This window comes from Chlorocebus sabaeus, chromosome X (assembly GCF_047675955.1).
Source record: "Chlorocebus sabaeus isolate Y175 chromosome X, mChlSab1.0.hap1, whole genome shotgun sequence".
Taxonomy (NCBI): Eukaryota; Metazoa; Chordata; class Mammalia; order Primates; family Cercopithecidae; genus Chlorocebus; species Chlorocebus sabaeus.
Genome location: NC_132933.1, coordinates 50633421 through 50644087, shown reverse-complemented (window position 1 = coordinate 50644087; position 10667 = coordinate 50633421).

Sequence of the window (10667 nt, the reverse complement as noted above, 5' to 3'; positions counted from 1 at the left end):
TTTTAAGTTAAAGACTAAAAGTACTCATCTTTCTGCAATGAAATGCCACAACTAGCTACATCAACATGATTTATCACTATGGCTTTAATAATTCTTGTACTATTTATCTTATTTCAATTAAAAACTTCAAAATATATCTACTGTTTAAGCCCAATACCAAAAAATATTGAAGCATTAAAACGTGAAACTCCTTGAGAAAAAAAGTAAACAAAAATGTATTGGCATCTTTCATCATCCTTACAATAGTAGAATTACCTTTGATATTCTAATCATTTCATTCCCAAACATTATATTCCCTACCCCAATCACCTAATCGATAATCAACTAATCACCATACAATTAGTGCAACTCATATTAAAACAAATGATAATAATATACAATGTCAAAGGGTGAACTTTATCCCTCATATTAATTTCACTTATTCTATTTATTACCTAAAGAAACATCAGGATGACTAACCCACTCATTTGCACCAATAACTCAGATCAATACATCTAAATATAGGTATCCCACTATAACCAAGAGCAGTTATCACTGACTTCTGCCACAAAACAAAAGCATCATTGGCTCATTTGCTACCACAAGGATCACCCATTCCACTAACCTCTATACTTGTACTTATTAAAACTATTAACCTTTTTATTCAACACTTAGCCCTGGCTGTACAACTAACAGCCAATATTATAGGCAGCCATCTACTTATACACTTAATCGGTGATGCCACAGTAGTGATAATATCCATTAGTTTTGAAACAGCTTAAATGTATTTTAACATTTACATACATATACACATACACACACATGTAAGTTCTCGCTCCATTGCTCCGACTGGAGTGCAGTGGAACAATCATGGCTCACTGCAGCCTCAAACTCCTGGACTCAAGTGAGCCTTCTACCTCAACCTCCTGAGTAGCTGGGACTACAGGCGCACTCCACCATGCCAAACTAATGTCTTTTTAAAACTTTTTTATTTTTATTTATTTATTTATTTTTGGAGATGGAGTCTCACTTTGTCGCCCAGGCTGGAGTGCAGTGGCGCGATCTTGGCTCATTGCGATCTCCGCCTCCCAGGTTCAAGCGATTATTGCGCCTCAGCCTCCCAAGTAGCTGGGATTACAGGTGTGCACCACAATGCCCAGCTAATTTTTGTATTTTTTGTAGAGACAAGATTTCACCATGTTGCCCAGGTTGGTCTTGAACTCCTGGCCTCTAGCAATCCTCCCACCTCAGTCTCCTAAAGTGCTGGGACTACAGATGTGAGTCACTGTGCCCAACCATATTTATTATTTTAATTATATTCACCGTCTTTGAATTTGCTGTAGCCCAAATTCAAACATACCTCTTTGCTATACTAGTTAGTCTTTAGTTGCACAACAATACTTAATGACCTACCAAATACATAGCTATGATATAGTTAACCCTTGACCCTGACCACTTACAGGAGCTCTATCAGCCCTGCTAATAATATCTGATTTAGTAATATGATTTCACTTTAACCTAGCTATCTTATTATCTTTAGGTCTACAAACCAATAGATTAATGATATACCAGTGATGATGAGATATTGTCCGAGAAAGCACATTTTCAAGGTCATCACGTATTAATTGTTCAAAAAGGCCTACGTTTCTATTTATCATGTCAGAAATCTTCAATAATTATAGCCAGTCATCATCATCTCTGCAAAGAATCATACATATTAAAAAAATACATATTTCTATATTAGTCTTTCTTTAAATGTTTTTAATGATAAAATTTACTGCTACAGAATTCTATTTTATATTCTCTTTGAAGCAACACTAATCGCAACACTAATCATCATTACCTGATGAGGAAATCAAACAAAATGATTAAATACAGGACTCTTATTTCCTGTTCTATACACTGGCTCCCTGCTCCTACTCATAGCACTAATTTATATCCAAAACTCCATAGGCTTATTAAACTTCTTAATAGCCTCCTACTGAATTCAAGCACTACTACCAAGCCCCTGAACTAATAGCCTTTAATGGTTAGCATGTATAATAGCATTTATAGAACACATACCCCTTTAGGCCTTCACCTCTGATTATCAAAAGCGCAGGTACAAGCCCCAGTTGCTGTGCCCATGGTTCTTGCAGACGTATGAAAATTAGGGGACTATGGCATGATACAAATTACTATGATTTAAAATCCACTAACAGAGTTTATAGCTTACCCATTTCTTATACTATCCTTGTGAGAAATAGCAAACTGTATTTGTTTATGCCAAATGGACTTAAAGTCACTCATGGTATATTCATCCAAAAGTCATATGGTACTCATAGTTGTAGTTGTTCTTATCCAAACACCATGAAGTTTTATAGGAGTGATAGCCCCAATAATTGCCCATGGCCTCACCTCATCATATTATTCTGCATCAAAAACTAAAGTTATGAATGAATTCATAGCTGAACCATGCTATTAGCTTGAGGACTATAGACACTATTACCTCTCATAGCTAATATGAGTACTAGCTAGCCTAACTAACCGAGCCCTATCACCAGCCATCAACTTAGAGAGTTATTTGTAGTTATAGCATCATTCTCATGATCTCATTTTACCATTGCCATAGTAGAATTTAGTATATTTATTATGGCCTTATGTTCTCTCTCTATATTAATCATAACATAATTAGGAAAATTTATATATCACATTAATAATATTAAACCATGCCGGTCACAGTCGTGCATGCCTGTAATCCCAGCACTTTGGGAGGCTGAGGCAGGAGGATTACTGGAGTCCATTCTACAAAAATAAAAATAGCTACACACGGTGGCATGTGCTTGTAGTCCAGCTACTTGGGAGGCTAAACAGGGAAGATTGCTTGAACCCAAGAGTTTAAGTCTGCAGCAAGCTATGATTGCACCACTGCACTGCAGCCTGGGTGACAGAGTGAGATCCTATCTATAGCTATATCTATATGCAAAATAATATACTCTTCTCACTTAACCCAAAAATCATTCTAGGACCCATATACTGTAAATGTAGTTTAAATGAAACATTAGGTTATAAATGTAATAGCAGAAAATTTAAACTTATTTTTTGAGAAAATGTGCAAGAACTGTTTATATGATGGATTACGTTTATTGATTTGCGTATGTTGAACCAGCCTTGCATCCCAGGTATGAAGCTGACTTGATCGTGGTAGATAAGCTTTTTGATGTGCTGCTGAATTCAGTTTGCCAGTATTTTATTGAGGATTTTCGCATCGATGTTCATCAGGGATGTTGGCCTGAAATTTTCATTCATCGGGGATATTGGCCTGAAATTTTCATTTTTTGTTGTGTCTCTGTCAGGTTTTGGTATCAGGATGATGCTGGCCTCATAAAATGAGTTAAGGAGGATTTTATTGTTTGGAATCGTTTCAGAAGGAAGGGTACCAGCTCCTTTTTGTACCTCTGGTAGAATTTGGCTGTGAATCCCTCTGGTCTTGGACTTTTTTTAGTTGGTAGGCTATTAATTGCTGCCTCAATTTCAGAACTTGTTATTGGTCTATTCAGGGATTTGACTTCTTCCTGGTTTAGACTTGGGAGGGTGTATGTGTCCAAGAATTTATCCATTTCTTTTAGATTTTCTAGTTTATTTGCCTAGAGGTGTTTATAGTATTATCTGACGGTAGTTTGTATTTCTGTGGGATCAGTGATGATATCCCCTATATCATTTTTTATTGTATTTATTCTTCTCTTCTTCTTTATTAGTCTGACTAGCAGTCTATCTATTTTGTTGATCTTTTCAAAAAACGGGCTCCTGGATTCATTGATTTTTTTTTTTTTTTGAAGGGTTTTTCGTGTCTCTATCTCCTTCAGTTCTGCTCTAATCTTAGTTATTTCTTGTCTTCTGCTAGCTTTTGAATTTGTTTGCTGTTGCTTCCCTAGTTCTTTTAATTTTGATGTTCGAGTGTCAATTTTAGATCTTTCCTGCTTTTTCTTGTGGGCATTTTAGTGCTGTAAATTTCCCTCTACACACTGCTTTAAATGTGTCCCAGAGATTCTGCTACATTGTGTCTTTATTCTCGTTGGTTTCAAAGAACATCTTTATTTCTGCCTTCATTTCATTATTTACCCAGTAGTCATTCAGAAGCAGGTTGTTCAGTTTCCATGTAGTTGTGCAGTTTTGAGTGAGTTTCTTAATCCTGAGTTCTAATTTGATTCCAGTGTGGTCTGAGAGACTGTTTGTTATGATTTCTGTTCTTCTGCATTTGCTAAGGAATGTTTTACTTCCAGTTACGTGGTCAATTTTAGAATAAGTGCGATGAGGTGCTGAGAATAATGTGTATCCTGTTGATTTGGGGTAGAGAGTTCTGTACATGTCTGTTAGGTCTGCTTTGTCCAGAACTGAGTTCAAGTCCTGAATATCCTTGTTAATTTTTCTGTCTTGTTGATCTGTCTAATATTGACAGTGGGGTTCATGGGTGCAGCAAATGTATATATACACCATGGCACATGTATACCTATGTAACAAAACTGTACATTCTGCACATGTACCCCAGAACTTAAAGTAAAATTAAAAAATAAAAAGTAAAAGAAAGTGTATAAGAACTACTAACTCATGCCCCCATATATAACAATATGGCTTTCTCAACTTTTAAAGGATAGAAGTAATCTGTTGGCCTTAGGAGCCAAAAACTTGATACAACTCCAAATAAAAGTAAATAAATGTATTTTTTTCATTTTTCACCATTTCACTAATCCTCCTAACTCTTCCAATTATTGTAACTATAACTACTGTTTATAAAGTTATTTCTAACCTCACTATGTAAAAACCTCTATTTCATACACATTTACAGCCAACCCCATTCCAGCCCTAATATTGATTTGCTTGTGCCAAGAAATAATTATTTCAAACTGTCACAATCCAAACTTTAAAATTAACTCTCCCCTTCAAGCTAGATTATGTCTTTTTTAAAAGTTTTAAAAATTTCCATATGTTCTTGGGGAACAGGTGGTATTTGCTTACATGAGTAAGTTCTTTAGCAGTGATTTATGAGATTTTGGTGCACCCATCAGCATAGCAGTATACACTATACCCAATTTGTAGTCTTTTATTCCTCACCCCCCCTTTCCTCCAAGTCCCCAAAATCCATTGTAGCATTCTTAGCCTTTGCATCCTCATAGCTTAGCTCTCACTTATGAGTGAGAAGATAATGATATTTGGTTTTCCATTCCTGAGTTACTTTACTTAGAATAATTGTCTCCAATTCCATCCAGGTTGCTGTGAATGCCATTATTTTGTTATTTTTTTATGACTGAGTAGTATTCCATCATTCATATATATATATATATATATATATGAGTGTGTGTGTATATACATATGTATGTGTGTGTATATATATATACTCACACATTTTCTTTATTCACTCATTGATTGATGGGCATTTGGGCTGGTTCCATATTTTTGCAATTGCGAATGCATGTGAAAGTATCTTTTTCATATAATGACTTCTTTTCCTCTGGGTAGACACCCAGTACTGGGATTGCTGGATCAAGTAGTAGTTCTAGTTTTTGTTGTTTAAGGAATCTCCACACTGTTTTCCATAGTGGTTGTACTAGTTTACATTCCCATCAGCAGTGTGAGAGTGTTCCCTTTACACTGCATCTCTGTCAACATCTATTTTTTTTTTATTTTTAGATTATGCCCATTCTTGCAGGAGTAAGATGGTATTGTATTATGGTTTTGACTTGCATTTCCCTCATCATTAATGATGTTGAGCATTTTTTCATATGTTTGCTGGCCATTTGTATATCTTCTTTTGAGAATTGTCTATTCATGTCCTTAGCCCATTTTTGGATGGGATTGTTTGTTTTTTTCTTGCTAATTTGTTTGAGTTCCTTGTAGATTCTGGATATTAGTCCTTTGTCGGATGTATAGATTGTCAAGATTTTTTCCCACTTTGTGGGTTGTCTGTTTACCCTGCTGGTTGTTTCTTTTGCTGTGCAGAAGCTCTTTAGTTTAATTAAGTTACACCTATTTATCATTGTTTTTGTTGCATTTGCTTTTGGGTTCTTGGTCATGAAGTCTTTGCCTAAGTCAGTATCAAGAAGGGTTTTTCCAATGTTATCTTCTAGGATTTTTATGGTTTCAGGGCTTAGATTTAAGCCCTTGATCCATCTTGAATTGATTTTTGTATAAGGTGAGAGATGAGGATCCAGTTTCATTCTTCTATATGTGGCTTGCCAATTATCCCAGCACCATGTGTTGAATAGGTTTTTATCAGTAGCACTTTTTGTTACATGATCTATCATAGAGTTCTCAATATGCAATATACATTCAGATCCAAACATTAACTGATTCTTTAAGTATTTACTCATATTTCTTATCGCTATACTATTTCTAGTTACTCTCAACAACTCCTTTCAACTCTTTGAGAACAAGCAGGAATTACATTTTTTGATCAATTGATTATATGGCTGAATAGACACAAATACAGCAGCTCCCCAAACAATTTTATGTATCTGCATGGGAGATACTGGATTTATACTACAATGGTACGTTTTTTTTTCATTATATTCGAATACATGAGAATGCAACAAGTTTTTGTGTTCAATTCATATCCCAATATCCTTCCATTAAGTGGAGTCATTCTGGCAACTGACAAGTTTGCCCAATTTGGCCTTCACCCATGACTACCATCAGAAATAGAAGGTCCAACACTTGTCTCAGCCCTATTCCATTTCATCACAGCGTTATAGCAGGGGCTCTTAACCCACTTTTATACACTAATAGAAAATAATAAAACAATCCAAACACTAAAAATATGCTGAGGTGCTATTACCACTACATTTATAGCGATTTGTGCTCTAACACAAAGTGACATCAAAAAGATTGTCACATTTTGTACCTCAAGACAACTAGGTCTTGTGATAGTCATTATTGATATTAATCAACTACATCTATCACTTCTCCACATCTAGACACATGCATTCTTTAAAACTATACTGTTTATATATTCAGAGCCATCATCCACAACCTTAATGATGATCAAGATATTAAAAAAATAGGATGTCTATTTAAATACATACCTTTTCACTACTCCTCACTTATTATTGGAAGCCTTGCACTCACAGGCATACCTTCTCTTACCGGCTTCTACTTCAAAGACTTATTTATCAAAATTGCAAACATGCTATATACTACTGCCTGAGCCCTTTTAATCACACTAATCACCACCTCCCTAACAGCTGTCTACAGTACTCAAATTGTCTTTTTTGCACTCCTAGGACTACCTAGTTTTTCAACTTTCATTATTATCAGCGAAATTAACTCCCTCCTAGTTAATTCAGTTAAACCTTTAACAACTGGTAGTATTTTTGCTTTTTTTTTTTTTTTTTTTTTTTTTGAGGCGGAGTTTCGCTCTCTCGCCCAGGCTGGAGTGCAGTGGCCGGATCTCAGCTCACTGCAAGCTCCGCCTCCCGGGTTCACGCCATTCTCCTGCCTCGAGACTCCCGAATAGCTGGGACTACAGGCGCCCGCCACCTCGCCCGGCTAGATTTTTGTATTTTTTAGTAGAGACGGGGTTTCACCGGGTTAGCCAGGATGGTCTTGATCTCCTGACCTTGTGATCCGCTCGTCTCGGCCTCCCAAAGTGCTGGGATTACAGGCTTGAGCCACCGCGCCCCCAACAACATTTCTCCTGTAACTATTCCCCAAATGACTATGCCATTATACCTAAAACTTTCAGCCCTTGTCATAACTATCTTAGGCTTCATTATGGCAATTAGAATTTAACCAAATAAAATGTAGTCTCAAATTTGAATTCTCCTCATACATATATAAATTTTCTAACCTTTTGGGATTTTTCCAACAGTTGTTCACCATTTATCAGTGTACCTAAACCTTTCTAAAAGTCAAAATACAGCATCACTTTAATTAGACATGACTAGAAAAATACCAAAAATTATCTCATCTCCAAATAATAGCCTCAGTAACTATCCCTAACCAAAATGGCCTAATTAAATTATATTTTTTCTCTTTCTTCATTTCATTTTTATTAGCTATACTTCTAGCCACTTAATTACTCTGAGTAATTTCAATAACAAAATATTAACAAAGGGATCAGTCACTTACAACCATTAATCAACTTCATAAACTGTACAATGCAGCCATACCTATAGAATCTTCACAAAGAAGCCCAACTTCTTTACCCTCAAAAGTCACCCAGTCCTCTAAATTTTCGAAATCAATAATAATTTTTATTTCATCATAGCCTATTATTTATACAATGATTAAATAATTCTATTAATAATCCTAACTATTGTTAGGATTTGAACTTCTCCCAAATAACAACACCAGATCCTCACATTTCAGGATTGTCTTTAGTAGCTATGGCTATAGGATTCTAAACACTACCAGTATCCCTGCTAAATAAATTTAAAACACTATCATTCCCATAAAACATCCGCCAAAATTTATTACAATCCTGCATTCCACACTACCATTAATAACCCTAAACCCACATAATAGGTAAAAGTTTTGAAGAAAGTCCTACGACGCCTACAACAAAAATAGTAGCAAAATATAGTATATGCCATAATTCTCACATGGAATCTAATCATGACCAATCACGTGAAAAATCATCATTGCACATCAACTGTCAGAACTCTAATAACTAACATTTAACCATCTCACTTCCTAATAAAAATTCTTACTCATTTATTGATATACCTGCAACATCAAACAACTCAACATGAAGAAATTTCGGTTTCCTACTGAGTTTGCCTAGGTTTACAAATCATTACAGGGCTTTTCCTAGCTATACACTGTACCTCAGATACAATAACTGCATTTTCCTCTATCACACACATCTGCTGAGATGTAAGCTATGGCTGAATCATTTAATATTTGCATGCTAATGGATATCTATATTCTTTATCTGTTTATTCATGTAGGCTGAGGTCTGTACCTTTCTAGAAACCTGAAACATTGGAATTATTCTTTTAGTCACTGTAATAGCTACAGCATTCATAGGCTATGTCTTATCATGAAGAGAAACAACAATCACAAATTTACTGTCAACTATTCCATACATTGGCACCAACCTGTTAGAATGAATCTGAGGTGGATTTTCTCTTGACAAGGTAACTTCACACAATTCTTCACCTTTCATTTTATTCTGTGATTCATTGTTTCAGCTCTAATTATTATGCACCTTCTATTTCCACATGAAACAGGATCAGATAACCCAAGGAAACTCAACCAACTGAAATAAAATCCCATTCCACCCCTACCACACAATTAAAGGCATTTTAGGATTTGTTTTTCTACTATCATTTCTATTCAAACGTGTTTTATTCTCCCCTGACTGTTTAGGAAACCCAGATTATATTCCAGCAAATCCCCTCAATATACCACCTCATATTAAACCACAGTGATATCTTCTATTTGCCTGTGCAATTTAGGATCTTCTCCCAATAAACTAGGAGGTGTCGTAGCCCTTGTGCTCTTAATCATAATTTTAGCAATCATCCCAATCCTTCAGTTATCTAAACAGCGAAGCATGATATTCCAGCTACTAAGCCAATGCCTATTCTGGGTTATAGTATATAATAACCTCATATTCACACAAATCGAAGTTCAATCAGTAGAACACCCTTTCGTTATTATTGAACAAGTATTATTCATTTTATATTTTTCCCTTGTTCTCATATTAATACCACTTACTAGCCTAATCAAGAATAAACTTCAATGAAGAGTTCTTGTAGTTTATTAAATTTGGTCTTGTAAACCAAAAACGGAGAGCACTTCTCCCCAGCACAGTCAAAGGAAAAGCTTTTCCCTCCACTATCAGCACCCAAAGCTGAAATTCTATTCCCTGATTCTTATACTGAATGCAGAGAAATTGTTCCTGAGTTCTATGTCAGTGTGGGAAAAAAACATAAAATCTACTCACCCTGTGTACATCATGTATTATGTAATTTACCCCATTAATTATGTAGTAGTACTATATATACTTCATCATACATTATACATTTATATCTTATGGTGCTTTAAAATCCATTCCCCATGCATACAAGCATGCATATCAAACTAATCGCAGTGCATAATACATTAAATTAAAAGTCCACACATAAATGAATTTAACCATGAGTATTGTTTCCTACAGTAAGTTCTTCATTTTACATAGGACATAATATTATTGATCATACATAGCACAGGAAGTTAAATGCTTTTTTGACACCATGCTTATCACCTCCAATAGGATTTCTTATCTACCAAGCTTTGATAAATTAGCAGTCTGCTCAGGAAGTGTCCATCTTCTCACTCTGGACTCAGAAAACTTAGGAGTTTCTAGACTGAAACTATACCAGACATCTGGTTCTTACTTCAGGGCCATGAGCTTATAACCATCTACTCATTCCTCTTAAATAAGACATCTCAATGGACTAATGACTAATCAGCCCATGATTACTCTTAACTGTGGTGTCATACATCTGGTATTTTTTAATTTGGGGGGATAATGTGATCCAACATGGCTGTCAAGGCCTTGACAAAACTTGACTGTAGCTGAACTTAGATTGAATGTTATTTTCCCAAGTAAAAACCATAAGGTGTTAATTAATCTATGCTCAATGGACATAATAAAAACAAGATACAGTCACAGATGCATAATTCCCATCATACATGATTAACTCTGCAAACTCCCTCTGATCCCC